This window comes from Bacillus rossius, chromosome 3 (genome assembly GCF_032445375.1).
Source record: "Bacillus rossius redtenbacheri isolate Brsri chromosome 3, Brsri_v3, whole genome shotgun sequence".
In the NCBI taxonomy this organism is placed as follows: Eukaryota; Metazoa; Arthropoda; class Insecta; order Phasmatodea; family Bacillidae; genus Bacillus; species Bacillus rossius.
The window spans coordinates 41,333,721-41,361,434 of NC_086332.1; positions in this window are offsets into that span (position 1 = coordinate 41,333,721).

Below are 27,714 nucleotides of genomic sequence, written 5' to 3' on the forward strand. Positions count from 1 at the left end.
ACGTGACTCTCCGCCGCTGCCACACCGCGGGCCAAACGGTCTCACCGAACCATCCTCCTGCCGTGGTCTCTCGCTCGCAAGTCCGTTCCGCACACTCGCGCGCCACAGCTGAGCGCGTCACTCGGCTACGTCACCATCGAGCTTCTTCGGCCGTCCTCGGGTACGCTCGTAACAACCAAACCAACACATCACTAATTATTCGTAACTAAATGCCTAGTTTGTAATTCATTTATCTGTTTTCTGTCTTAGTTTCTTAGTTTTTTAGGTGCTGACTGGCGGCGGAGTGAGTGGTCAGTGCAACCACTCACCACCAGGGGCGCTTGCGTCCCTGGTCACTAAATCCAGTACTGGACAATTAGCAAAGCGGACCACGAGTCCAAGTGCCCAACCCCCGCATGGTAGACTCTTTTCTACTCTGTCCAACACTTCATCCAGACCATCCTCTGTCTCCTGTAAATTCCTACACGTAATGCATGCCAATTTGCATCCCGCATGAATGTGCCCAAGGTTTTCCCTGTGTCTATGCAGGTTTTACCTGGGCCCAACCTATCTATAGTTATAGTCTAGATTTAAGAGTGAGGGGAGTTAGTCATGGCGCCAATCGCTGCCATGGCTGGCCAATCCCCTCCTAGCACATGATGCATGCGACCCTCTCCCTGCATGGCTAATCCCAGCATGACTAGGCGTATAGGCTTCGGCCTGAGACGCACCTAGGTCCCTCCCTAACCCGGACCCCTCCAAAATACACTTAGTTTTAGTTAGGTTAGGAAAAAAAAATCATCACTAATTAGTAATATAAGTCCTAGATACTAAGTAATAGTCATCAAAAATATATATTTCTAAAATAATAATAAAAACTAAAAAAAAAAAAATAAAAAAAAATATTTATAGTTATTTTAGTTTTATCTTAAGCACTGCACGTCTATCCCTGAGTTGGGTGTTTGCATATTTCGTAACGAAATGCCTAGTTTGTAAGTCATTTATCTGTTTCTGTCTTAGTTTCTTAGTTTTTTAGGTGCTGACTGGCGGCGGAGTGAGTGGTCAGTGCAACCACTCACCACCAGGGGCGCTTGCGTCCCTGGTCACTAAATCCAGTACTGGACAATTAGCAAAGCGGACCACGAGTCCAAGTGCCCAACCCCCGCATGGTAGACTCTTTTCTACTCTGTCCAACACTTCATCCAGACCATCCTCTGTCTCCTGTAAATTCCTACACGTAATGCATGCCAATTTGCATCCCGCATGAATGTGCCCAGGGTTTTCCCTGTGTCTATGCAGGTTTTACCTGGGCTCAACCTATCTATAGTTATAGTCTAGATTTAAGAGTGAGGGGAGTTAGTCATGGCGCCAATCGCTGCCATGGCTGGCCAATCCCCTCCTAGCACATGATGCATGCGACCCTCTCCCTGCATGGCTAATCCCAGCATGACTAGGCGTATAGGCTTCGGCCTGAGACGCACCTAGGTCCCTCCCTAACCCGGACCCCTCCAAAATACACTTAGTTTTAGTTAGGTTAGGAAAAAAATAATTAATCATCACTAGGCGGCCGTTGAGGAAACGGTTTCATTTTCTTTGTGTCCTAATGAAATTTAATAATAACATTATTATTAATAATAATAAAATAAAAACATAATAAGTAAAACTAATTAAATAAAAATAACATAAACATTAAATAAATTATTAATTACAAAAAAAATTAAATTATTAAATGCAAAACTAAACAAACGCTTCTTAAAAGAAAACAAGCAACAGCCAACTAAATCGCAAAGAAAGTTATCGAAAACGGTAACAATTTTATTTTATCATATTTTATCATTTAAATCGCATTTATCTAAATCACCATTTTACTACCACTAGTACTTAACTTTAAAAATAAATTATGTGTTTAGCATTAGGATCAATATTCATAAATAGTCATATAATCAAGAAATCCATATAACTAGAGACATGCAAAATTCGCGGATTCATTTCGCGATAGGCTAGCATCAAAACAACTATACTTTCGTACCGCTTCTGCGATTGGCCCACATTTTATCCGGGGAACTGTGAGCAATGGGAAACACTAAACCAAGAAAGTGCCGAATTACGGACAGCATAGTTGAGACATCTCAAGCGTCAATAGCCAATGAACAGGTGTCATTTCCGCGAGTATTTAAAGGACTGTGGAGTCTATCCTAGAGGTCAATGAATCCAAGAATTTTGCAGGTCTCTACATATAACTAAAATTATTATTTTATTTCCTTACAAGAATCGCCTAAAACATGTAATAATAATTTTAAATACGTATTTACCTTATTTTGAAAATATCAGTTTAAAACCAATAAATAGTTCTGATTTGAATTAAATTTGAAACTGTTGTATTTGGAATATTTTCCAGATAAAAATGTACGTTATTGAATATTAGGTACTACTTTTTTTAACGTTACTAGTACTTTTTTGATGTCGTAACATGTAAAATCAAAAATATAATTATTTTAAAATATAAAATTTTAAACAAAAATTTAGTCCACAAATAATTTTGTGATTTTAATTGAAATAAAATTAAACCAAGATATTATTGAAGTATTTAAACAATTTTTGCCATTTTGATTCTATTAATTATTCAAGCACATAGTTTGAACTAATTTGCGTATTGAAATATTTCCTTATTAAAACAATTTCTTGTTTCTTTTAAACAGTCACTTAATTTATGGTCTATACTATATTTAAAACTATACATATATATTTACTAAACAATATTTTGCTTTTTAATTTTAATCTTTAGTAGGTATATTAAAATAGTTAAGTTGAAAAAATACCAACACATATATTAAAGTTTATTTTTTTAATTCTTATTTTTCTATGATGATAGTTCACAAAAGATTTTAAATCACTTGTCTTATTTTGGTTAAAATTTTTAATTTTTACTTAAATAATTGTACCAATTTTCATTCGATTAGTTTTATGTGTTCTTAATCAACGTTTGGTCAATATTGGTTGACGAATACTTGTATTTATCTTTAGATAGGCCCTACTATATTTTGACATTGCATTCTTATGTTTATCCTCCGTCATATATATTTCATGAGATTCGCAGTGTTTAATAAAAATTTTCATATTATAAATTACGTTTTGTAGCTTCAATATTTAATAAATTCATCACACCATTCAACTATGATTATTACCACTAACTGATGTTTACTAAATGTAGAATTTGAGACTCTAGAAACCCAACTCTTTGAATTGTGAATTTATGTTAATGTTTCTTTAAAAACAAAAAAAAACTTAGGACAGCAAAACATAAATTTAAGTAACATAAGTTCTGTTTACTGACACTTTTAAAATCACAGTTGACGAAATCAAAATACAACATTTTGAAATGAAATAATTTGTAAAAATAATTGGCTGAACGGAAAACCTGCTTATTAGTTATAAAAATAAGCTCTTGTTAATTTATTTTAAATTATAGTTTTAAAAAATGTAAATTCACTTTTAATTGATTAAATGTAATGTCAATTTTGCGGGTGTAAATGACGTGACTGAAAGAAACAATTGGGTGGAATTTATAATTACAAAAGTGAGTATTATAGGTCTACATAGCACTGCTCCGAAATAAGTTTTCAGTGTGTGGATTGTGGATTGTCGGGGTCACTGTGGATTGTGGATTGTCCGTCACTGCCACCATATTGGATTTTATAAACTTTCGCCATATAAGTTTTTATAACATTTCGCTATAATGGAATCCACTATTAAGAATTCAAAAAAAATCCCGCAAAGTGGTTTGGTATTCCTTACAGGTGCTAAGTACTCCTTAAAGTAACTTAGTATTCCTTAAAGTGACTTAGTATTTCTCCTACCAGACACAAGTAAGTTACTGTCACAATCTTGGATATCATATTGTTTTCGTCTCCAAAAGTTTGCCATCGTGTTTGTCTACTGGAGATTGACATCTTAATTTTGGGTGTTTGTTCCTAGACTGTGCTAGTGTCACTCTGCCTCATTCACATAAAGGTCAATGTTTCTTTATGTACGCGTGTTGTTATGAACCTTATATGTCCATGACATTTAATATTTTTTTTTACAAAATGTACCAGAAGTGAGGAGACTCGAACCATGACGTGTTGGACCTCTGGCATGGATAAGTGATGCGCTTGGCTACACGGACAATACAAAGTATGGGACATTCTAGACATTCGACCACACACGTTTACACACATTCTCTCACACTTGGCTACACACGGTTACACATGCAGGTATTTGGCTACACGTGGCTAGATATGGCCACACATATATTTGCTCACAGTTACATATGGCTACACCTCTGGCTACAAACAAACATTTAACTCATCATACTATCGATTTTGTTTTTAACGAAATGACATCTCTTGTAATAATAGTTGCACATACACATCTAAATAAATTCCCTCACTTTCATTACAGTAAATTAATTTATTCTCATTTCTCTCCAAGTTCTTAGTCACTGTGAACGGATTTCTTAGCCTTCATTTTGAAGTTGGGTTACGAGAAATTACACAATCTTGTTTTAAATCACAAATATATATATATATATATATATATATATATATATATATATAAAGCCCAAAAATATTATTCAAGTATGGAGGATAACTAGCTCGTGTGTGAATAATTTCCTGCATATAAGGATGTGATCAAATGTCTCAGACGATCCACAAATTCACTTGGATCGTCCAGTGATGTGTTTTAATAAAACGATAGCCTTAAATATGTATGTATATAAATGATACATCAACGGAATTGCAAATTTTCGACAGATATTTGTCCAACTAATACATGTTTGCACTGCCATCTCTCGCAACATCCTCACCATCTAGTTAACAGAGTAGGAACTAGAGAGCGTAACATCTCTCACGCATTTACGATATTAGTTTTAGGTAAACTATGTACCATATAATGAGACGTTAGCTTATTTAGGTGAAAATATTTTTACATGGCAGTGATTATCATTGATGTTGATGGTATATGACATAAAAATTAGGGAAATAAATTGAAAATTTTACACGAATTTATTAATTTGAATTAATAACCTTTCATTTGAAAAATAAAATTAATTAATGTGTCATATTTCAGTCATTATGACGACAAAATATTTTATGAAATATTTCATTTGAAAGTGGTGGCGTGATTAATTTAATTAACGGTAAAATGTTTTCTTTGTATTAAATTCGCGGTGCATTCTTCCTCCCAGGCGGGATCAAGTTCCTGCCGAAAGAGTTGTACAGATATACATAACTGCACGGCGATCGCCAGGAAGTCTTTGTGCCAGACACAATGGCGAGGTCGGACCCAGTTCCGCGGGTTGGGCCACTCTTGCGCGACAAAAGGCGGGTTTGTCAGCGTGCGACTTTATCATTTAATTGAACGAATGAAGAGGACGAGTTATCATGTTGCAGCGAAAGGACGGGAGATTAAAAAAAAAGAAGATAGAGATGGAGAGAGAAAGACGCGAAGTGGGTATAGACAGACCGGGAAGAAGAAAGTCTGTCGAGCGGAGAGAAGAAAACAACTGTTTGAAATCCGTTTCAAACCAACCCGCGCGGTCGGCGAAGCAGAAAAACGCCGGCCTGCTGAAAAAGGGGTTGAGGGGGGAAGGGGGGGTTGACGATGTGGTGAAGGGTGTAAGAGGAGGGGGAGAGGGAGGTGGCTTTTTGAAACGAGAAGCGTTGCTAACCTTCTGTAAAAATACTTCCTCCCCCTCCCCCCGGCAGCTACCCCCGTGGCTCTTCAGCGTCCACCCCCGTCGCCGCGCCGGCCCATTATTACCGACGGGCGCGCGCAACAAGGGCCCATGTCCGCCGCGCCGCGAGACAGAAACAAGAGAGGAAACCTCGCCGTGTATCGTTCCACGGCTCGCGACGCAGTCATTTCGAGTCCAGGCGGTGCTTCGTCCACCTGGACTCCTTCTCCGCAGTTGGATCCGAAAATCCGCCCACTGACAATAGACGGCATCGAACAAGAACTGACTATACAAGCTGCCAAGACGTTAAACAAACTTCATTAAAAATACCTACATTATCATCCAATTATTCGCACTTCCTTGCAGTTCCGCGAAACATGCTTAGTACAGTGAATTCTTTTTGATCCGATTTTCTATGGTTCGGAAAGTTCTATAATCCGGCAAAAATCGAGCCACTCGCATTCAGAACCAAGGCAACTGCAAGAATAAGTGCAAGAGAATAATTTACCTATTTTGTTACACTCCATCGTGGTCTGGAGCACTACGCCTACACGACTACCGAGCGTTACGGAATTTATTTCACCTGGGTGCGAATGAGTAGAGTACTGATCCCAACTGTTGAGGTACGTTAACGCCCCGTTAAATATTATACCTATACCTAGTAGTTTATATCCTACTCTCTCAGAACAAACCGAGTTTTAGGCCTACTATAAAGGATAATTTTCAAGGTCTTTACGAATCAAGCAATATAACGCTTAGGTTGTGTAATCTAATGTTTTATTTATACCTGTGTATACATAGGGCCCTATACATACCTACATAAAATACCAGTGTTAGAATTATTTCATATTTATAAAAAAATTATGTAAATGATGATGGCGTTTCACAAGAGATTTATCGACATTAAAAATAAATCTCTCAGTGAAACGTAACAATATATTTAGTCATTTAATCTTGATCGAAAAGGCGTTTTCTACGGCACAAGGACTCTTAGAGCTTGAAATCATTTTAGGACATAGTAAATCAGCAAGTAGGTAGGCATGAATACATTTGTGTGAGTTTTAATCAGTTGGTAATTTCTCCTTTCTTTCATACTGTATTTAGTACGTAGAGCATCATTCACGTTTATGTAGCGCTTGAGCGTTATAATGCTGTAGGGAGTAGGTTCACTTGATGTCAGTAAAATTTACTGACACGATAACCATTTAGTAGTAAACATTCCAACGAAAGTAATGCTTGGATCACAATATCGTGACGGGCGGAACGTGAAAGACGCGATTAGAATGCGAAAACTCGCGTATAAAATGTTTCTTGCCATTACATATGCAACACACATTCGACTGCCATAAATATTTACAATTTTTTTTAATCGACAGGTTTGAGAGATATACCTATAGCCTATGTTTAATCCAAAAATAACTTTCATTTGGGAAAAAATCGCGTTTAATTAGTTAAAATATTAAAAAACCTTAATTTTTGTACAAATTAACGAATAATACTACATACCTATTATCAATGTACCTACCAGTGCAACCATCATTTGAAAACAAGATTCTGGAACGCTGTCAGCACCTTCGTGCAGGGACGTGGCGGAAAAAGAAAATCTTTTTCGAAACGGAAAGCCGTTCGCGGTTTTTTGTCGCACTGCCGCCACGCATGTATTGAAGGTGATTGGCTAATAAATTATTTAATTCACGTCGCGCTTTTTAAATTCCAGCATAAACGTTTTTTTTTTTCATTAATTGAAGTGATTTTGCGTTTTTTGTAGCGTTTGGTTTTGAAATTCTGTGATATATTTCAATACTTACTGAATTTTTTTTTTATCTGGGCTATTAAGGGCCTCGCCTACATGGCTCCTTCAGAGCTTAAGAAGAAACTACTCAATATGTCAGAGTGGTGTGAGTTTAGGAAAATAATTTGAGAATACCCTGAGGAAAGATGAGTAACTCTGTTTCCGAATTTCGCTTTTTTTTTTAACTGTATGTTTAGAAGACTGAAAATGGTTACAACGCTAGTTCTCATAGTAATTTTTAGGCATGAAGCAATTGGAACGGATTCTTGAAAGCACTCAATGGACTTGTGTTACAAATTCATCTTCATATATTCGCCATATAATATTATGTTCACCGCTCAGATGTTGTAGTTACCGTATGCACGACGAGACGAATGCGCGCCTAGGCACTAGAAGCACCAAAGAGCGGCGCACTCATGACTTTGCCTCACTGACACAAATTTTACTTTTTTTTTTCCCCCTGGGGTTTCCTGAGTGTGGAACACATGGCGGACCCAGTTTGGCGCGCGCGCGACTGTACCTGGAATCCCTGGAGGCGGTTTTACACTTTAGAGCGCGTGCGCGGGATTACGCCGCGCGCTGTCACGACCAGAGGCCGCGCCAGTGTTGCCACGTCACCCCGGGTGGAGGCGGCGACGCGCGGAGCGGAGCGGAGGTCGCACGGAACGGACATGTGTAACAACGATGCTGCCATCTGTGGAGGATGGCGCGACCAAAGGAAAACTTTACAGTACTAACCGTTAAATTAATTTCAACAAGATGGGAAGTATTTTAATAAAAATCCTTTGTCTCAAAACAGGCCCAGAGTCAGGGTTTAGTATTTTTTTTTTTTTTTTAATCGGAGCCGTTTCATTACAAAGTTACAAATTTCTGTCTGCACACCAAATATTCGATAGTCGACGTAGCGGTGGGTGCGGAAACTACGCGTGATTCGCGTCCATAAATTTAGTTGAAAACACAATATGCGTATACAATGCTCGGCGTTATTATAAAGAATGCTACGTTCAATTTTTGTGTCCGAGTGTCGTATAATAACTTTATTTTCGACACGAGAAACACATGAATTTGTAAACTACATAGCTACTCGTCGACGGTTATGTCATCAGAGACAGATGAGCTCGCCAGCACAGCTCGTGGTAAATGGAGAACGAAGCTGGCGAAGGAATAGGTCCAGGGCAGGGGGCACGTTATTTTTCGCGAGTATATTTCGAGACTAGCTGTTTAAAAACACTGCGGCGTCGTCGTGCGTTTCGTGATTGGTTGAGTTGCTCTGAGGCATACGCGTCTTCTGTTGGCACACGAATCACAGCCATCCAGTGCGGAAGCAGGCGCGTCCGGAACAAGGCAGTGGCTACTCTCGCAGACGGTCGCCAATCACAAGCAAGAGACCGCTGGCGCGGGAATACCTCATCCCCGTCTAATGAGTACAGACCTGCAAAATTCGCGAAATTCATTCGGTGATAGGCTAGAATTCAAACACATATACCTCTTAGATAATTTTGCTATTGGCTTACTGTTCATCTGGACGAATCTCAACCAGTTGTAAACCCTCAACCAAAGAAGGAACGAATCACAGACAAACCAGCTGAGACGACTTACAAGACGGCAGCCAATGAACTTGCGTTATTTGCCCGAGTGTACAGGGGTAAGTGCAGTCTATCCTGAAGGCCATCGAAACCGCTCATTTTGCAGGTCTCTACTAATGAGTAATGAGCGTTCATGGTTTTTTTTCTCGCTAAAAATACGTGGTACTAGTCATGGCCAGCAGTAAGGAGATAAAAATCACGGCGAGCCACAGTCGTGATGGCCGGACAGGGACTCGATGCCGGTCTTCTAAACTGCGAGTCACCTCTGTGCCACATAGCTCCAGGCGTCGCCTCTTTGCGCGCGTGACTGTCCTGTTCAGGCGCGTTATGGGAACATTATGGGAGTGGATTTTTCATGATGCGCGCGCACCATGCAACGGAATTTTTACAGGTTGTAAAAAAGGCTACATGCAAATTAAAATTATACTTATATGTGCTCTAATATCTTATACTTTAGTGATTGATTTTGGTACTGGTCCACGTTTGTTTATTGTCAATATTAGTGATAGAAATTGTGTTTATAAACTTTTTCATGTGTATATAAAGTGTATTTATATAAGAGATGATATGTTGCTCATATGTAAAATAGTTTAAATTAATTATTAATTATTTAATTATTTTTTATAAAAAATTGCAATTAACAAATTCCAATAAACATTCAATATTTATTGATTTTCTTTAGGTATTAATTAAATTTTATCTCGATTGTTTTACTAAATTAAAAAATTATTTTTATACATGTGATTACATATAATAATATTCAAAACTGAGTATTTATTTAAATCTTTAAATTTGATTGAATTCTTACTTTACCAACCGTATTTATAACATCACTTCAGTCGTTTTATTAGTTTATGTATATTGTTTATTTGCATGCAAAATCAAAGTTAGTTTTATATTATACCAAAGTATAGTTTCTAACGCAATTACATAAACACACGGACACATTTTTTAAATATATTTACATCAATAACACATTAGTTATTTACATCAGTAAAATATTTGGTCGCCACATCTAAAAATCAGGTGATTGTTAGGGAAAAATACCGTAACGCTATGGAACACTCTTATTGTTTGGTCATCTGTATTCATCCACGTTTTTCAGAGGGATTCGAATAGATCGTGACACTCCAAATCCATTACACAAGATCCACACGGACATGACATACATCTGTTAAGAGGCTGCTTCGCCGCAGCTTTTGCCAAGGACACGGAAGATTTCTTCGTCGCCTCGCCTCTTATTCCGATATAAGTCTTAAATCGCTTGTAGAAAATTCACAGAACAATCAAAAATTTTCCAGGAAATGGACCGTGTTGATATAAAAAAAACAATAATAACCCTTGAAATTATCCTGTTTCGAAGATACACCAAAGTATTTAATTAATAAAATATGATTCCAGGGAAACATTTTGGTCTTGTACTCTCTGTGGATATGAATATTATTACTTACCTTCATTATGAAAACTCAATTTTATGTCATAAAAAATCTTACTGCTTAGTTATTTTACTAAGATTATGTGAGCAGACTTTCTCTGTTAGCAGTTAACCCCATGTTGGCGATTCTATGACTTATACTCTTTTCTACTAGCAGCCTAGAAATAACAACTGTATGTCCCTCTTTAGTCAGAAATTACGATAGTGCAAATTTCCTATTGATATTTAGTCTAGCATCTCTAGTTTATTTATTTGAGTTATTTGCACATAACCAGGCTTGTAAATTAACTACCATTGCGTTAGCTATTGAAAACAAACAAATTTGCATAACAAAGATAGGATTGACGATGTAAAAAGGTGATATTGTGAAAAATTAACTTAAATGCTAGTTAAATGTTCAAAGAATAAGAGTCGAACGTTACAAAACCAGTAAACATTTATTTACATATCGAGTACACTAAATTTATTATAGACATACACCTGATGAAATTAACTGAAGGGTAAATCATTACGTTGCCTAATCTAAAATAGAAAATTAACGGCGTTGCATTAATACTAGTCACACACACATTTACACACACATATCCATACAGTAGGTATGCATGAAGGTGATTATGTTAAAAGAACGTGATCCAAATATGCTTTTTCAGCCTGTGTTTGAAGGAAGCTAGTTTTATCTATTACCAAACACAAATGCCATTTCAATTATATAAATTATTTAGTAATTTACTCGCTATGCTGGACAATGGGTTCCTTATCAAACTTTTAAAATATATTTCAGTGTTTAATACGAGTATACATGGGCATTAAGTATAAGTATCCTTCGCGTGATATCTTCATTCTTAGATAACATGCCACAACGGACCGTCATGTGGTACAGCCTCTTGGGAAATATTTTAGCGTCCTTGACGTTTTCGTCCAACATGCAGCTTACGTTAATATTATAAAGCAAGCCAAAAATATGGAGGTCTAACCGGTTAAGTATTCTAGGTATAGAGTTTTGCGTGAAGGATTAGTCTCACGTGCCATTTTTATTTTTATTTTCTCGTCACTAATATTTTTTCAAGTGGGAACACAAGGCAGAAAGGATAGCCCAATTAATTAACTAGTTTTATTTTTATACCTAATATTTACACTACTCGTAAAGTTTAAACATTTTAATTGTCTGCCTACATTTTAATCACTCTTTCAATAAGTCCACAGTGTCTCCCCACTGGAGCTTGGCTTGACAGTGACTCTATCTACTCGCACCTGTGTCACAAAACACTGCCTCGCACTACACACTCGTCCACCGCACACACAGCACCCGGATTCTTCTGTCCCCGATGCACCAGTCTTCACACACGAAGTCCGCAGCTCGCCAACCGCCATCGCTCACCAAGAGTTCAATCGCGCTGTTCACTTCACTGCCCTCGCAGGCCAGTCTCTCATTTTATATACCCTCCAAGTCCTGCCCTGGAAAGGTCTCGTAGCCATTAGAAGTGTCGCGTCATCAGAATCCCTGACTTAACACTCGAAGCTCCAAGAACAATGGTATTCTAGTTACGCCACTTCGACCCATATGGGGTTCTGGGAGTGTGCCGAACCCTCGAGAATTCTCCGGGCTCAATGAGGAATAACTGGGAAAGGTGAAACGGCTACCGTCGTCGCTAGAATCCTCGTAACACTATTGTTTAAGGTTTATTTCTGTAAATTGTAGCAAGATACCTCCCTTGCATTGGTTGTTGTCATCAATATTTTCAACACATGCTCGCTAAGTGTAATACAATGGAAGTAAAAAGTCGTGCAAGCGTCCGTAATTATCAATTGCACATGTTACTCCCGTAATATTACACAGTGAACTTCTGCTGTAAATATTTGTGACAGAATAAAAAAAATTAAGGGGAAGTATCGTGTAAAATTTAAATAAATAGGTCCTAAATAATAGGCAGTAATGACGCGAATATGAAAGAAAGAAAAATCGAAACTGCGCGTGAGTCTGGATTGTGGTACTTATTTACTGCGGCAAATCTTGCATGCGAATATTATTTAATTAGGATCGGCGAGACGTTTATAATCTTTGTGATCAACATTATTGTTCGTCATGCAAGACGTAATGTTCTGAATATGTTCTCACCGTAAAGCTTTTTATCCCTATGAAATGGTTTCGTACAGTAATGAAATTAGAGAGATGATATGTGTGGTCGTGCAAGATCCCTTCGCCATTGTCTTGCGCGGCTGTTGTACTCTGGCCTTTGATGGTTTGCATAGCTACCTCTCTGGAAGGAGTCACACAACTATTGTCGATCCCCCTTTCACCAAGCTCAATTTTCTCCCTACCGCACCGCTGATCCTCATCTCGCTTCAATCCTTCGCCTCACTGACTCATTTAGATGTTAGTTTTACGGAATAGTATTTTCGGGAAAATTTTCCGGTAATTTAAAATTGGAAATATTCCAACGAGTTATACTTTCACAGAAAAAAAAGCAAATATATTTTATCAACTTTATTTTTTATACAAACATACCTACATAAAACATAAATTTTGTGTTCATTTACCACCTAATGGCTCACTGAACACATGAGAGTTGGGCAGTATTCATGCTACCCTCTACCAACAGATAGGAACCAAAAATTGTGGTTTAAACAGAACATACCAGTCTGCAAAACATAAATTATTGTATATCATATATCAACCTATCTTAAATTATGTTAATATGTAGACAAAATTATAGGAAGAATAAAAAAAATTGCCTTAACGCACGAAAATTGAAAAAATCCGGTATAGGGAATGTAATGGGTAATTCTTTGTGCTTTTTACAAGGAAAATCCTTGGAAACTCAGTTACCAAAGATATAACATGTAAAACTGCAAGGTAGAGCTTTGTACCATTTGCAATTTTACACATGGCAGTCACGTCAGAATTCAAGTTAGCGGTCATCTCCTCAGGCTCCGGTCCCAGGACCCAGCCGCAGGACATACTGTTATATACCTACTACTAGTGTTTGAAGGTCAAAAAATGCATAACTACCTTAGCAATCGTAATATTAAATTCGTTCTTATTTATTAAATGCTGGGTACATTGAGTTAAAAACATTCGAATCATTTTCGCCTCATGGAATATAAGAAAATGTCTTATAAATCAATTTTAAATATTGAACAACATACGGGAATTATACCTACATTAAGTTCTTAAATTGTTCCAGTAGTTTATATAAGTTTCCAGAAGAAAGAGGTACTTCAAAATCTACCTACGCATGTAGGCTGTGACAAAAAGGATTTTTTTTCTATGTAACCTTTTTATCATCTTGTGAAAAATTCGTTGCATGGTGCGCGCGCATCGTAAAAATTCACTTTCATAATTTTTTCATAATGCACCTTAAGTAGTATATAACTTAAATAATTTAATAACATTTTTTTTATAATATGGCCTAAAACATTTAGGTATTTAAGTATTTTCAAAATTTACCTTTTTTGGATCGAGGTGGGTTTGAAAACATGACTGAAATTTATAAAATAACATATTGTCATCTATATAAAATTCATCAGTAAAGACCTATATTGCTTAATATTGATTAAACATACCTAATGATTTTATGAATTGACGAATTTGAGAATTTAGTGAATCATTGAATAAAAAGGGAAGGTTTTTGTTTAATGTGAGGAATTCATTTCACGGAATATCCTAACGTGAAAAGCGAAAAATTGAGCATAAATAATTTGCAAAAAGTGTCAAGTAGCGTCTCTTTACCATCTTTACTATAATTTCAATTCGATTTTAAAGAGGGTAAAATGTGGTCAATTTTGATTTATAATAATAAATCGCATCTCACAAAACATTAGTTGCTTCCTGTCGAAAATGCAAACGAGAAAATGGGATACGACTACAATGGGCTTGCCGAAAGTCACTTAAAGTAGGAAATATAGACGATCAGAAAGATACCGTAGTCTGTTTCACGCTTAGATTGCAGTACAAAGTAAATGACGAACACTTGCCAGATGTATACTACCAGGCATCTTAAAATTAAGTCTTTATTTGTATACCATCGTTCATCATATTAAGCTTTAATATATTTTGCAATTATAATATTTCCAGATGTTTCTAAGACCATAAAATAGTGTGTATTGACAGTAAGTATTATTACAGTTGTAGTCACCCTGACAGAAAAAAATTAAATGCTAAACATCGATTATTATTTTACAAGAGAATCTATTTGGAACAGTAGGTACTATTTACAACACATTCCATGGAAGGTTGTGCAATGCGGAAAAGAGCCAAACTTCTTAACATTAAGTGACATACACAAAATTCTTTAGAAAAGCGATTTAAATCAAAATGGCGCCTGTATTACATCTCGTTAGAAATTTTAAAACAATTGAAAATTATCAGATGATGCTTTTTATGAAGTTCACCAGGAAAATGTATTTGCACAATTCTCATTCCAAATTTTACTTTACAGAATACAATTTTTGCGATACATCGAACAAATTTTCATTACATTACAAATTTGCGTCTGAAACATTTGCGCTCTGTGGCGTGCGTCAGGCGACAGAGTGGGTAAAACGAGACAAGGACAGCGCTAATGGCGGAAATCGTGCACTGGTAAGATAAAGTGAATGCCCATTGAAATGCACACTGCAGTCCAAGGACGAGATGCGCTATAGTTGCGCAGAGCGACCGCCAGGAGCGCGAGTGTCCGCGTCCTGTGGACGGAGGCGCTCTCACGTGTGCGGGGGACAGCGCACAATGGCCGAGTGATGGACAGGTTCTGAAACCTTTGCCGCCGGACCGCGGGGAGGGAGGCGGGGGAATCGATATTCCGCAGTTTTAACACACTCCACCCCTCGTGCGACCCTCCAGCTCTGGCATAATAACCATTTGATTGTGCCGCCATAAAAAACCGCCATATTACTGTTAGCACACGGCACAATGCCCCGACGGGGAGAACGCCACTGGAAACCATTTCCAAGCACGCCCGCAAATAAAAAAAATTATAAATAAAATTGAAAAAAAATTTTTTTTTCCACCGATCGCGCACAAAAGAAGCGAGTGAAATAATGGAAGGTGGGCAGCTCCCGGTCGTGTTTTTGTTGGGCCGTGATGGTTTGACTCGTCATTTGTTCTTTGTTCCCGAGTCGCGAAACAATGTGGAGCCCAATGCGCAGGGGAGGGGGTTTAGCTGAGCCGCCCTCCCGCTGAGGATTATGGGCTGGCGAGTGCGTAGGGGCCCCGGGGGGGGGGGGGGGGGAGGGGCTCTGCGGGGCGTCGGGACGCCGGACCGTGAGCGGGCGTCGCCTCCTCCGCCGTGCAGTGGGCGTCCGACCGCCACGTCTCCTCAATGGCGACGTCGCTAGACACGTGAACACACGTCACACAATCACCGATATTGAACATATGCACACTAGCTGCAGTACCCGGCGTAGTCCGGGCTGAACACAGGGTGATATAGTGTCCGCGAGTTAAAGCAAAGTGGATAGCTTGGTGTGACATACAGAAAAGACACACAATACGTCGTATGTCTATGACCTGTGATTTTCTGTTTACTCCGAAAGTTGATGCGCTCCAGCGCCATCTAGCGGTGAGCTACAAACAAAATGGATAGCATAAAAACTTTGTCCATGAAATAACACTTCCATGTGTTCATCTTTCATGACGATCGGTCAAACGGTGTCGGAGTTTTTCAACGTCATACATACCAACTTTCGAGAAAACTTACCTAATCTTTGCCGATCAAGGACCGAAAATCTGTATGATTCGTAGGGAGAAGATGGAAAATGTGTGTGTGTGTGTGTGTGTGTGTGTCTGTGTGTTGGTGCGCGCGCGGGTGTGTATATGGGAAATAAAAGGGGGTGGGGTTAATCGAAAAAGGTCATCTCACTTGGCAGTCTAGGCCAATACGCACGCAATAAGCGAAGAAATAAACGTTAAAAAATTTCCTTAAAAATAGTTCTGGCGTTTTTTTATTACATGTATCACCCCCCGTTTCACTGTCCCTATTACCTCCACAGTAAAGGGCTTTTTAATTCCAAGAGGGGGAAGATGTATGCTCCATTGTCCCTCTCCCTCTTCACTTGATCAAAGCCTACATATGTTCCCTTTTACAAACTAGCTCGAACACACGGCGTCATTGTCGCTAGTCAGTTACGCTGTCCCCTAGAGCCTAGATCGCCAGGGACAGCGGGAGCCATCCCTGGGGTACCACTGCCTGCCTGGAATATTTTCGAGGGAATCCATTGGGAACCGGATCACGACTTCGACCCGGAAGACGTGTCCGGCAGCGACCTCTCTCCGTTCAAGTCGCCCGCGACGGACGTTCCTGAAACCGAGCTGCAGAACTGTGCACGCCTGCTGCATTGCTCACTTCCAGCGGGTGAACCATCACTGACCGTACTCCAACCCAAGCTGATCTGAGCATGCGGTGGCCATGCATGCATTACTGGTTGGCTGCTGAGTGAAGCCGCTTCTTGCGCAGCTGATGGTCTGCGCCGTGTTTCAATACCGCCCAAGACATCGGACGAGGTGTAGTGTTTGCACTGTGCAAATGAAACAGTGTTAATGTGCTGTATTTCACTGAAGTATGGCGTGTTTAACGACGGAAATAGTATTTAATACCTACTTATAAAAAATCACGTCGATTTGGCGATGGTAAGGTAGAAAGCATGACATCTGACAATTCGTTGCTCCATGATGGTAAGCGTGTTTCTTTTAAATAATATAAAGCTTCTTGTTTTGATGTGTCGTAAGTTTAGATATGTATTAATACAGGTTATATTTAAGTTTGTTTTGAAACAATAGGCAACAGGAATGAATACCAGAGGTCTATTGCAAAATGTCCATATCAGTTGTCATTCACTATGTTCCTAACGATCGGACTACAGAACATTCAGAATTATTTAAGTAGGTGGATAAAAAAGAGGAATAGGTAGTAGTCTGCTTGAATAATATCGCTCAGACCAGATACTTACAGTATTCAGACAACAACGCAGCTAATGTGGTCCGAACTTTTCCATCGTAGCGCTAACGGGCATTGTGGCCCTGATGCTTTACCGGAAATCGGGCCGCGTCTGGAGCGATGGACTGCTTTCATCGCCTCTATTAATGATGAATATAACTTAGATTACAATTGGGTCGAAAGACAAGGAGTTTATGAGATGCCAGTATTGATTTCAATTTAGCGGGTAGCGCTCGTTGCTCGAAGCCACACGCCGTGGGTATTATATACAAATATAATTGCTGTAAACTGTCAGAATCGGGAGTGTCGCTTCGAACTCTTCTGGGAGCAATTTCAGCTGTGCCACTCATCGGTAGCGTGGTGTGTGCACGCAGTTGTACTGTATCGGTAGCGTGGTGTGTTCACGCAGTTGTACTGTATCGGTAGCGTGGTGTGTCACGCTGCACGCAGTTGTACTGTATCGGTAGCGTGGTGTGTGCACGCTGCACGCAGTTGTACTGTATCGGTAGCGTGGTGTGTGCACGCAGTTGTACTGTATCAGTAGCGTGGTGTGTTCACGCAGTTGTACTGTATCGGTAGCGTGGTGTGTCACGCTGCACGCAGTTGTACTGTATCGGTAGCGTGGTGTGTGCACGCTGCACGCAGTTGTACTGTATCGGTAGCGTGGTGTGTGCACGCAGTTGTACTGTATCGGTAGCGTGGTGTGTCACGCTGCACGCAGTTGTACTGTATCGGTAGCTTGATGTGTGCACGCAGTTGTACTGTATCAGTAGCGTGGTGTGTGCACGCAGTTGTACTGTATCGGTAGCGTGGTGTGTGCACGCAGTTGTACTGTATCGGTAGCGTGGTGTGTCACGCTGCACGCAGTTGTACTGTATCGGTAGCGTGGTGTGTCACGCTGCACGCAGTTGTACTGTATCGGTAGCTTGATGTGTGCACGCAGTTTTACTGCATCAGTAGCGTGGTGTGTGCACGCAGTTGTACTGTATCGGTAGCGTGGTGTGTGCACGCAGTTGTACTGTGTCGGTAGCGTGGTGTGTGCACGCAATTGTACTGTATCGGTAGCTTGATGTGTGCACGCAGTTGTACTGTATCAGTAGCGTGGTGTGTGCACGCAGTTGTACTGTATCGGTAGCGTGGTGTGTGCACGCAGTTGTACTGTGTCGGTAGCGTGGTGTGTGCACGCAGTTGTACTGTATCGGTAGCGTGGTGTGGGCACGCTGCACGCAGTTGTACTGTATCGATAGTGTGATGTGTGCTCGCAGTTGTACTGTATCAGTAGCGTGGTGTGTACAGTCAGTTGTACTGTATCGGTATCGTGGTGTGAGCACGCTGCATGCAGTTATACTGTATCGGTAGCGTGATTTGTGCACGCAGTTGTACTGTATCGGTAGGGCAATGTACGTCCTTTTTTTTCGCAAAAAAATTTCGAGACCAGCTGTGCGGTAAAACACTGTAGCATCGTCTGTGTTACGTGATTGGTAGAGTTTATTTCAGGTGCATGTCAACTATCAGCAATTTTGTGCGGATTGTTCCGGGTCAAATAAGGCAATTGCAAACGGCAGAAACCGCTGGCACCGGGCTACGTACCTGCCCCTATGTACTTGTGACGCAGTGAGTGTTGGTAGCTTATTGCGTGCTGAAGTGCGTGTGCAACTCGAGCCTTCGCCGGGGCACAGAGACCCTTCAGAGGATTAGGCAGCCGAGGGAAAGAGAGGGAAGAAGAGGTGTCTCGTGGCGAGCGAAACCAACAGCGACTCGAGTACGCAGGGAACTGAAGTCCCCGAATGCGTCCAGGGAGATATGTAGGGCCGAGTCCGCAGCGACGAGGCTGAAGCTGTCTCCGCACCTCCTTCTTTTTAATTACCCACGCGCGCGACCCCCGAGACGAGCACAATGCGACGGTGATGGTTGCGGACGTAAGGGAACCAACTCGAGGGAGGCTGAGGGCATTGTCGCGCGGAGCGGTGGTCGCCGCGGCCGAGGCCACCCCTGGTGGGGTGAAGGGTTGACGTCGGGGCAGACCCTCTCGGCACGTCAGCCGCAGCACGCACGCTCGCTGATCTTGGCCGGCCAAGGAGCGCGCTCCCTGTCGCCCGCCGGTCCCCGCGGAGAGTGGCGGCGCGCGGATTACGAGGGGAAGGAGGGGGGGACCTCTCTACAATGTGTGCCCGCGCTTCCAGAGAGCGGGGGAAGCAGAGAAACTAAAGAATCGCCGAGACATTGTTATGGCAATCAGGAGGTCACGTGGGCCCGCCATTGTGCCCCCCCCCTCCTTACCACCTCCATCCCTGGCGGCGGTAATAAGGCTTCCCGCTCGACGAGGCGGTGCCCCCACCCCCCTTAACAAAGGGCACCTCGAGGGGCGTGCGAGGGCGATGGTCCACACACACTGATACCAGTGGTTCGAGCGCACATGCGAAAACTACACGAAACTCACGGACTTATAAAAACGAAGGATGCCCTAAACGAAGTGTTCCTTATAGTTCCAAATCGACTTCCGAGCTCTGCATGAACAGAGAAAGTGTGCACGTGAAATGAAATTTTTTTTATAAATTTGATTAACAATTTAATAAATTATAAATATTACAAGGCGATATTCATGAGTTTGGGTTCAGAATATACTCTCAATACCGGTGTTGTTCTCAAATTAAGGGTGAAAATTTTTAACAGTGTATGTGGTCTCTGACGAGGGGACATTCTTGGGTAAGACGTCAACACCAAATTATCAAAGAAAAGATTATCCAAATGCGAAATGTATTACTTCTAGTTGTTAAACCAAATAAATATGTGTTGTATTTAACTAATGTTCCCTTGTCCATCTCGGTTTGAGACGGAGACGCTGTGATTATAAAGCAAGAAAATAATTAAAAATTCGGTGACATATTTACCTGTTTTACCTGGTAAAAAAATTGTTTCCGATTATACTGGTTTGGCACTGAAGCTCTACAAATTTGTGGTTTAACATTCATACGTAACAACTATGGGTTTAAATCTCTGAGGGTGGGATAGGGATAATGGTGCCAGATCCCTTGGAATTAAAAAGCTACTGATTGGGTAGGTTGTTAGCAATTTGTTTAATGAGTCTTTTTGTTAGAGAAAATATGTGTCCTTAAATTAAAACTTTATCTATGTTAGCAAATAGTTAAAATTCAATTCACAAGAATAAATTGTACATGGAAATATATAATGTTCTACTATTTATAGCCACTGATTGATAACTGCGAAAACACTGGTTGTTCTGTTCTCTTGACCTAGTACATTTAAAGTATGTGAAAATTGAGTTATTTTTCAATATGTGAGACATACCTTTACAACATACAAGCACCCTATCTAGAGATGACTTTTGTCGGTTAACCCCACATGCAAAACTATTGGAACACAGATTAAGCGACCACAGATTGCGAATCCTACAGATTTACGCCCCTGCTACACTTATTTTGACCAGATGGAAATATTGTCTTGTGTTTCTGGGAGGGGCCAAGTCCCCAGTATATTCTCCCGTAGCTAGGCTGCTATAATATATTTTAGTAAAATAATAAATGCAAACAAAAATTTCAGGTCTGTGTAAGATAACATTCACAACAAAACTAAAAAGGGGTTGGATTTCAAAAGAGGTTTTTACCTATACTTACCAGATATATTTTAAATGTAGACTACACAAGTAAACTTCTCATCCCTCGATTTACTGCATTCACATCCTATATATATATATATATATATATATATATATATATATATATATATATATAACGTTGACAAAATCAACCTACACTGCAATTTTGTAAAGCGGTTGTAAAGATACTAGGCATGCCAATTATTTTTATGTAAATTAAATGTAAATTATTTTTACTTTTCGCAACAGTTTATTAAGAAACTTTTTACAAATATATTTACTAAATATTTTACCGAACTGACTTCTCTTTTTTAAACGCTAGCTAGTTACACACCTTCAGTGGTGAAATTTCGAAAGTTTTTTTATAAAACGAAGTTAAAATTTCTTCAACATCTTAGCGATTTAAAATCATATAAATAAATAATTCATTATGTAACATTTAAGAATTTTCTTCAAGCTGTATTTATTATTTCCTGCTACTATATTTTGAGACATTGGTTTTCTTAATGAAACTGAATTAAATCTCTTCTCAACTCCTTAACGGTGGTACATAATTCTAGAAGTGGAAAATGCATATTTTGTGACGTTTTTATCTTTTTATGTGTACTAATTATGCCAAGTTTCTTACCTCCCACTTTAATAAATGTGAAAATATTATTTCTATTCATAAAACTTCCCTTCCGATTCTTTGTGGATTAAAGTCAAAAGTTAAAAGAAAAATAATTGTTTTGGTTTCTTGAACGTGCAAAGTTTTGGCTTCATCTTTAGTAAATCTAGGGGTACGTGTATCCTTTATAAAACAAAATCCACCCTTTTCATTCCCTTAGGGGTGGAATTTCGTAATCTATAAACGTACATATCCTGCTGCTCGAATCAGTCAACCAAACACCTTACTAACAAAAAAAAAAAAAACTTAAACCGAAAAACCGCACAGAAGTTTTTGCGTGATGTCGGAACGAACCGACAAACAGATGAATAATCTAAGGCCCATCCTACAATGACGCGGAAACTGAGACGGATCACGTAAACGAAGACGGGTCTCACGGAACAGAGTTCCTACAACAGCACACAGACGGAGACTCACCCGTACGGATTTTCCGTTTACGTTGTTCCGTGCGACCAATAGAAGCCGAGTACTTGGCTGCAGTGGTAGCCATGTTTGTTTATGTTGAACATACGTTAAAAATTGTTTCAAGAACATACATATTTAGTGTTATATTATTTCTCTGTGGTTTATTTTTATTAGTATATTTGTAAATTCTGCCCGAGCTATAATCTCGAAGCATAATATTTAAAAAAAAAAAATTAAATTAATATGTCGTAAACTTCAAATGCAATCTCATTGGTTGCCATTTGTTACGTTTTCGTGCATTGTGGAAGCAGCAGACGCGATAGTGAAATGTTACGGGAGATCCGTCTTCGTTTCCGTGCCATTGTAGAACGGGCCTAAAAACTACATTTTTGAGTAATTTCGTCGTAATCGGCCAGATATGTGCACGACGCATATGGGCGGATTTATTTTTGTTTAAAGCCTCAGCTTTTATGCCTGGAGATGGATTTAAAAATATACACTTAATTTAACTTACATTTTTAGCACTGGATCCGAGCCCAGAAGCCCAGAATCGTCGAGCCACGATGGATTGGGCGCGCTGGCGGAAGAGCACAGTGAGGAGGCAGGAAGGGAGTGTCTGTATCACTCCGCGCCACCTGAATATCGACTACCAGACGGCAAGAGGGTCACGGCTAGAGGACCCCGTGAATAACTCTGTACCTCTGAGGCATAAGACACTATGTCACAAAAACAATATTTTACAAAAGAGCAGTTTAAATATTTTTAAATAGTGACTCATTTATATACTCGACGTTTTGCTACCCAAAATAGGTATGTAAATTTTTTACATATCGTAAATATTAGTGTTTCATGCTTATATAAAGAACGTCAAATGGTGGTTAAGTTTATGGTTAATAAGTGAATTTTTGCCCGAAAGTGGACATATTTTCTTATGTCTTCGAGGTACAGAACTGTACACTGACACTCACACTTCGCTCTTCCCTATCAGGAAGGTATTAGTATTGTCTTTGTTGCAAAAAAATACTGTTAAATCACCCCAACAAATAAAACGTGCAATTTTGTATAGTTAGCAATTAGAGAATTCATAAATTAAAATAACCAATGTTAAAATTTCATTTCAATATCAATTTTATAGAATAATAATGTGGTTTTCATTTTTATTATTTATTGTTGCTGCTTGCTTATCGATACTGGCAAATAATAACTTAGAAGTTTGAAGAACACTGGTTAAAAATTACATATGGATCTTTGTAAATTTACAAAAACTGGGTTCCTTGCTCTCTGAAGCTACCTAAAATTATCTTGGAGTGTTAGAAAAACATTCATAAACTTGTTAGCATTCCAACCAAAAACCACTCTTGTTTCTTCCACTTGCATAAGTTTATCCTATTTACTGTCGGAACACATGACTCTGAAGAGGAAATCTGGCACCGTTTCTACTAAGATCCAGTTTTCTGGTAATAAGAAGAATCATTCCTTTATTTGAGTTGCTTTCTTCATTTAAAAAAAGGCCCATATTTCTAACGTAGGCTATATAAAGATTTCCACGTAATTTTCTTTACTTTCACAACAGATTCTTTTCGAAACTAGTTGCTTAAAAATAGTTTATACTATTACAAGAAATATATTGTTACTTTGTAAAATACATGGCTATTATTATTTTTGGATGTGTGAAATATAATTTTCGAGATGATACTGACTATTTATTGGGAAAATAGGCGAATAATTTTATATTTAAATTGATCTTTCATTCATGCATAATATTTTGAACTATTAAAAAGATAATCGTATATACATTCAACTATTTTAATTTTTTTCTATCATGCTTTTTATGTGCGCAGTTAATGCTGGAAAGCTCTTTAGGAAACTGTGTGAGAAAAACTAGTAACTATTGGAGGTACTGGAACAACATAAATAAATGCGCGGGAAAGAATCCAAACCCAGTATAACTGCGAACACTATTTGATTGTGATAGAGTAGTTTTCATGTAAATGTACAAATTAAAAAGATTATCTGTAATTTTACACGAATATTTCTGTTCCATTTACAAAAAAAATTACAGTGTATGGTACCATAATATTGTAAAACATTTTTAACGGGTAGGTACGGCAAATGGTAAAACAAAAAAGTTAAAAATAAAATAAGCTAAATAATCCTGGTTTGCCGAATTCAAGTAATCGAAACCGGGATCTCTGGAATAAGAACAAAACACGTTTTAAAAATTGAGCGTACAAACTTTACCTATAGGTGTGTCGTGTGTCAGTGATTCTCCGAAACTGGTGGTTTTTGGCTACGTGAAGCCCTGGCCGGTTTGCGATTCTTCCACGAACGCAGCGAATTACAAACCCTGCTAAATTTCGTAGTTCTTCAGCGCAACAATAAAACGCTGTACTCGCATTCGAAAGAACCACGTTTTTAATCCTGATCCAACATTTTTTATTTCTATTTTCAGTTGAGGTTTTTTTTTCCTTCTTCTCGAAATCGCCCTTGGCAAATGCTGAGTTTGCTCCTCACAACGAAGCCATTGCCGATGACTACTCCGATTTCCTGCCACGCACAGTGTTTGTCCGTCTCGTTGTCAGCGAGACATAAACCAACATTTAAAAAAAAAATGCATAATGTCCCTCTGCGCGCACATTGTTTCTTTTGAACACGGCACAGGTTCATGTTTTCAAACTTGCACCAACTTATTTTTACGCGTTCGCGTTGGTAATGGTTATGAAATAATAGCCAACCACCCCGCCTTATTTCCATATCTTTGAGAGTTTTACAATATATTTCGAAAGTTTCGGTGACTCTGGCAATTTTTTTTGTGACTAATTCCACCCCTTACAATTTTACGCCCACTCCTCCCTGGGACTCGAACCCGTGATCCCTCGCTCGGGAAGCCGGCGTGCACCTGGACTGCGCCAGATTGTTTTGTACTTTTACAAGGAGAGTCCTTGGAAACTCAGTTGCCATCGACATCACTTGTAAAATTGCAAGACAGAGCTTTGCACCATTTGCAATTTTGTAAAACTTTGATATTTTTTGGGGTGATTTAACTTTTTTTTTGCAGCATAAACGATACTGATACCTTTCTAATCGGGAAGAGTGAAGTTTGAGTGTCAGTTGTACCTCGGACACATAAGAAAATATGTCCTCTTTTGGGAAAAATTCACTTTTGACTATAAATTGGACCAACATTTTGCGTTCTTTATATTGGCACAATGAAATAGCAACATCGAAGAAACGACCGCAAGATACAGTACTACAGGACGATAATTATGACAACCTGAGATCATTAATGAAGGATTTGATCTTCCTACAGAATTCTCTGATAGATTTTCTGTTACTGAAGCTGAAGGATTAAGCAATATTAGCGGAAACCGTGACAACAACAGCGACTTTACATAAAATGAGAGCAATATAGAAGAATCGGAAGCCACCAATGATGATGCACTGAGACCTAAACGATGGAAACGTCGTGATAAAATAAATTATTCTGATAAAGCTTATTATGATCACCGGGACGTTGGGGTGATATTAAGAATATTTATAATAAACATGCAATGAAGTTTACAACAGCAGAAGAGATCGATTAAACATCATGGGAAGATCCTAACATATTGGTCGATAGTCTGAGACTATACTGATGGCTTTGCTTAGGGCAGGAAACTATTCGCACCTCAACGAAGTAGCAACCATACTCAAAGAACTAAGAAATGCAAGCTACATGCAATAATGATCTGTTTTACCTGCTTGTGTATAAAAATAAAAAAATAAATAAATCAATTATTTGAATTTCAAAAATTGTTCCTTGCTCGTAATCAGATTTCTAACTGAGTTCTCGCAGTATCCTACTAGTCGTAGCATTGTGTCGTATCTCTCCAATGAGATCATGTTCCTGCGATGAGATCGTAACCCTGTGATGAGATCGTATCCTTGAAAAAAAAACAAAATAGAAACTAGACGAATAACCTCCCATACATGTTGTTTTATTAAATTCATTACAAGTTAAAATGCGATATATATTTAAAGGTTAGAATTCTCGATTAACTTTGATTGCTTGTATTATATACGTACGATTAAAACTATAAATATTTTTGTAGCATTCATTTGATTCATATTTTGTGAATTATCACGAGATTTGTGATTTATGGGCTCAGTAAATTGCTAATGTTATAAAACCAACTATGCATAAATATCCTATGTTTAATCTGGAAGTTGTATAATACCTGAATATGAATTGTCATCAAAATCAGTTTAGTTTATTATAATAATGTGTTTTGCTACACAAGTGACATATTAGTTCAAATCCTCGATAAACAGTAAGTATTAGGCCTATCTATAGTATGGAAATATTAAATTTAGAAACTTATTTATTGCATACATTTTACTATTGCTATGCGACATATAGTTTACAAGATATTTCTGAATTTCTGTGGCTTAAGTTGCAAACTAACTTTGTCAAATAGAAGCAGCAAAGTCAATGAAACCTGCTCCTGGTAATTCACATCTCATTGCATTATTAGGTACTACATATTTAATTATATTATAAACTAGCTGACCCGACCCGGCTTCGCACGGCTATACTAATGGAAAAAAATTAAGCCACATCTCCCATTTACAGTAATGGTAAATAAAAAAAATTCTGTGATAATTTATTACAATGCTGTATAATGTACCGGAGAGAAAATGAATAGCACCGATGGTTTCCCGACTCGTGCACGCAACGTACAACTGATGTACCCGTACTTCGCTGCGGCAGTCTACAGACAGATCACTCTTGCGCCGCTCACTAAACATGCCCCTCCTTGTGGGTACGCCACTGCCGCGCGATGCCCGTTGCCACGGAGACGCAGAAGGCATGAACAATGCAAAATCCTGTTCTCATGCAGACAAAGTACCCACTGTTGCCTGGTTTTAATCACCCATGGGATCTAATTTTCGGAAAATGTCATCCTGCGTAGCCTAAGGTACATTACTGTGAAGTTTCAAGTCTGTAAAATATATATACTTGAAAAAAAAGAGCAATTTTTTGATATTTAAAGTACCCGCCAAAATTTCAACGGTGATGACTGCACTAACAATGAAATAGTCGTTGCCATAGAGACGAATGAAGCATCAACAAAGCAACAGCCGTTGCCATGGTGATTTCCTACCAAAAACTGGAAATTCTGATATATTACGCCCCCGAAACTCCCCTTGGGATCGGATTTCCGCAGAATCCGTTCTTAGTGAGCGTCTACATCACAAAATGAGTAACTATGCTAAATTTCAAGTCAATCGGGTGTATAGTTTTAGAGATCTCGTGCTGAGTGAGTCAGTGAGTGGTATTTTATCCCCTTGGGGGTAGAATTAATCAAAATCCTTTCTTAGCGGATGCCTACGTCATAACATCTACCTGCATGCCAAATTTAATCCCGATCCGTCCAGTGGTTTGGGCTGTGCGTTGATAGATCACTATGTCAGTCAGTCAGTCACCTTTGAGTTATATATATTTAGATTGGTTGAATTTTCAACCGTGATCATTATATTAATTTAATTATTAGCTAATGACCTTGCGGATTATAATGTAAAATTTTAATGTATAATTTTATATAG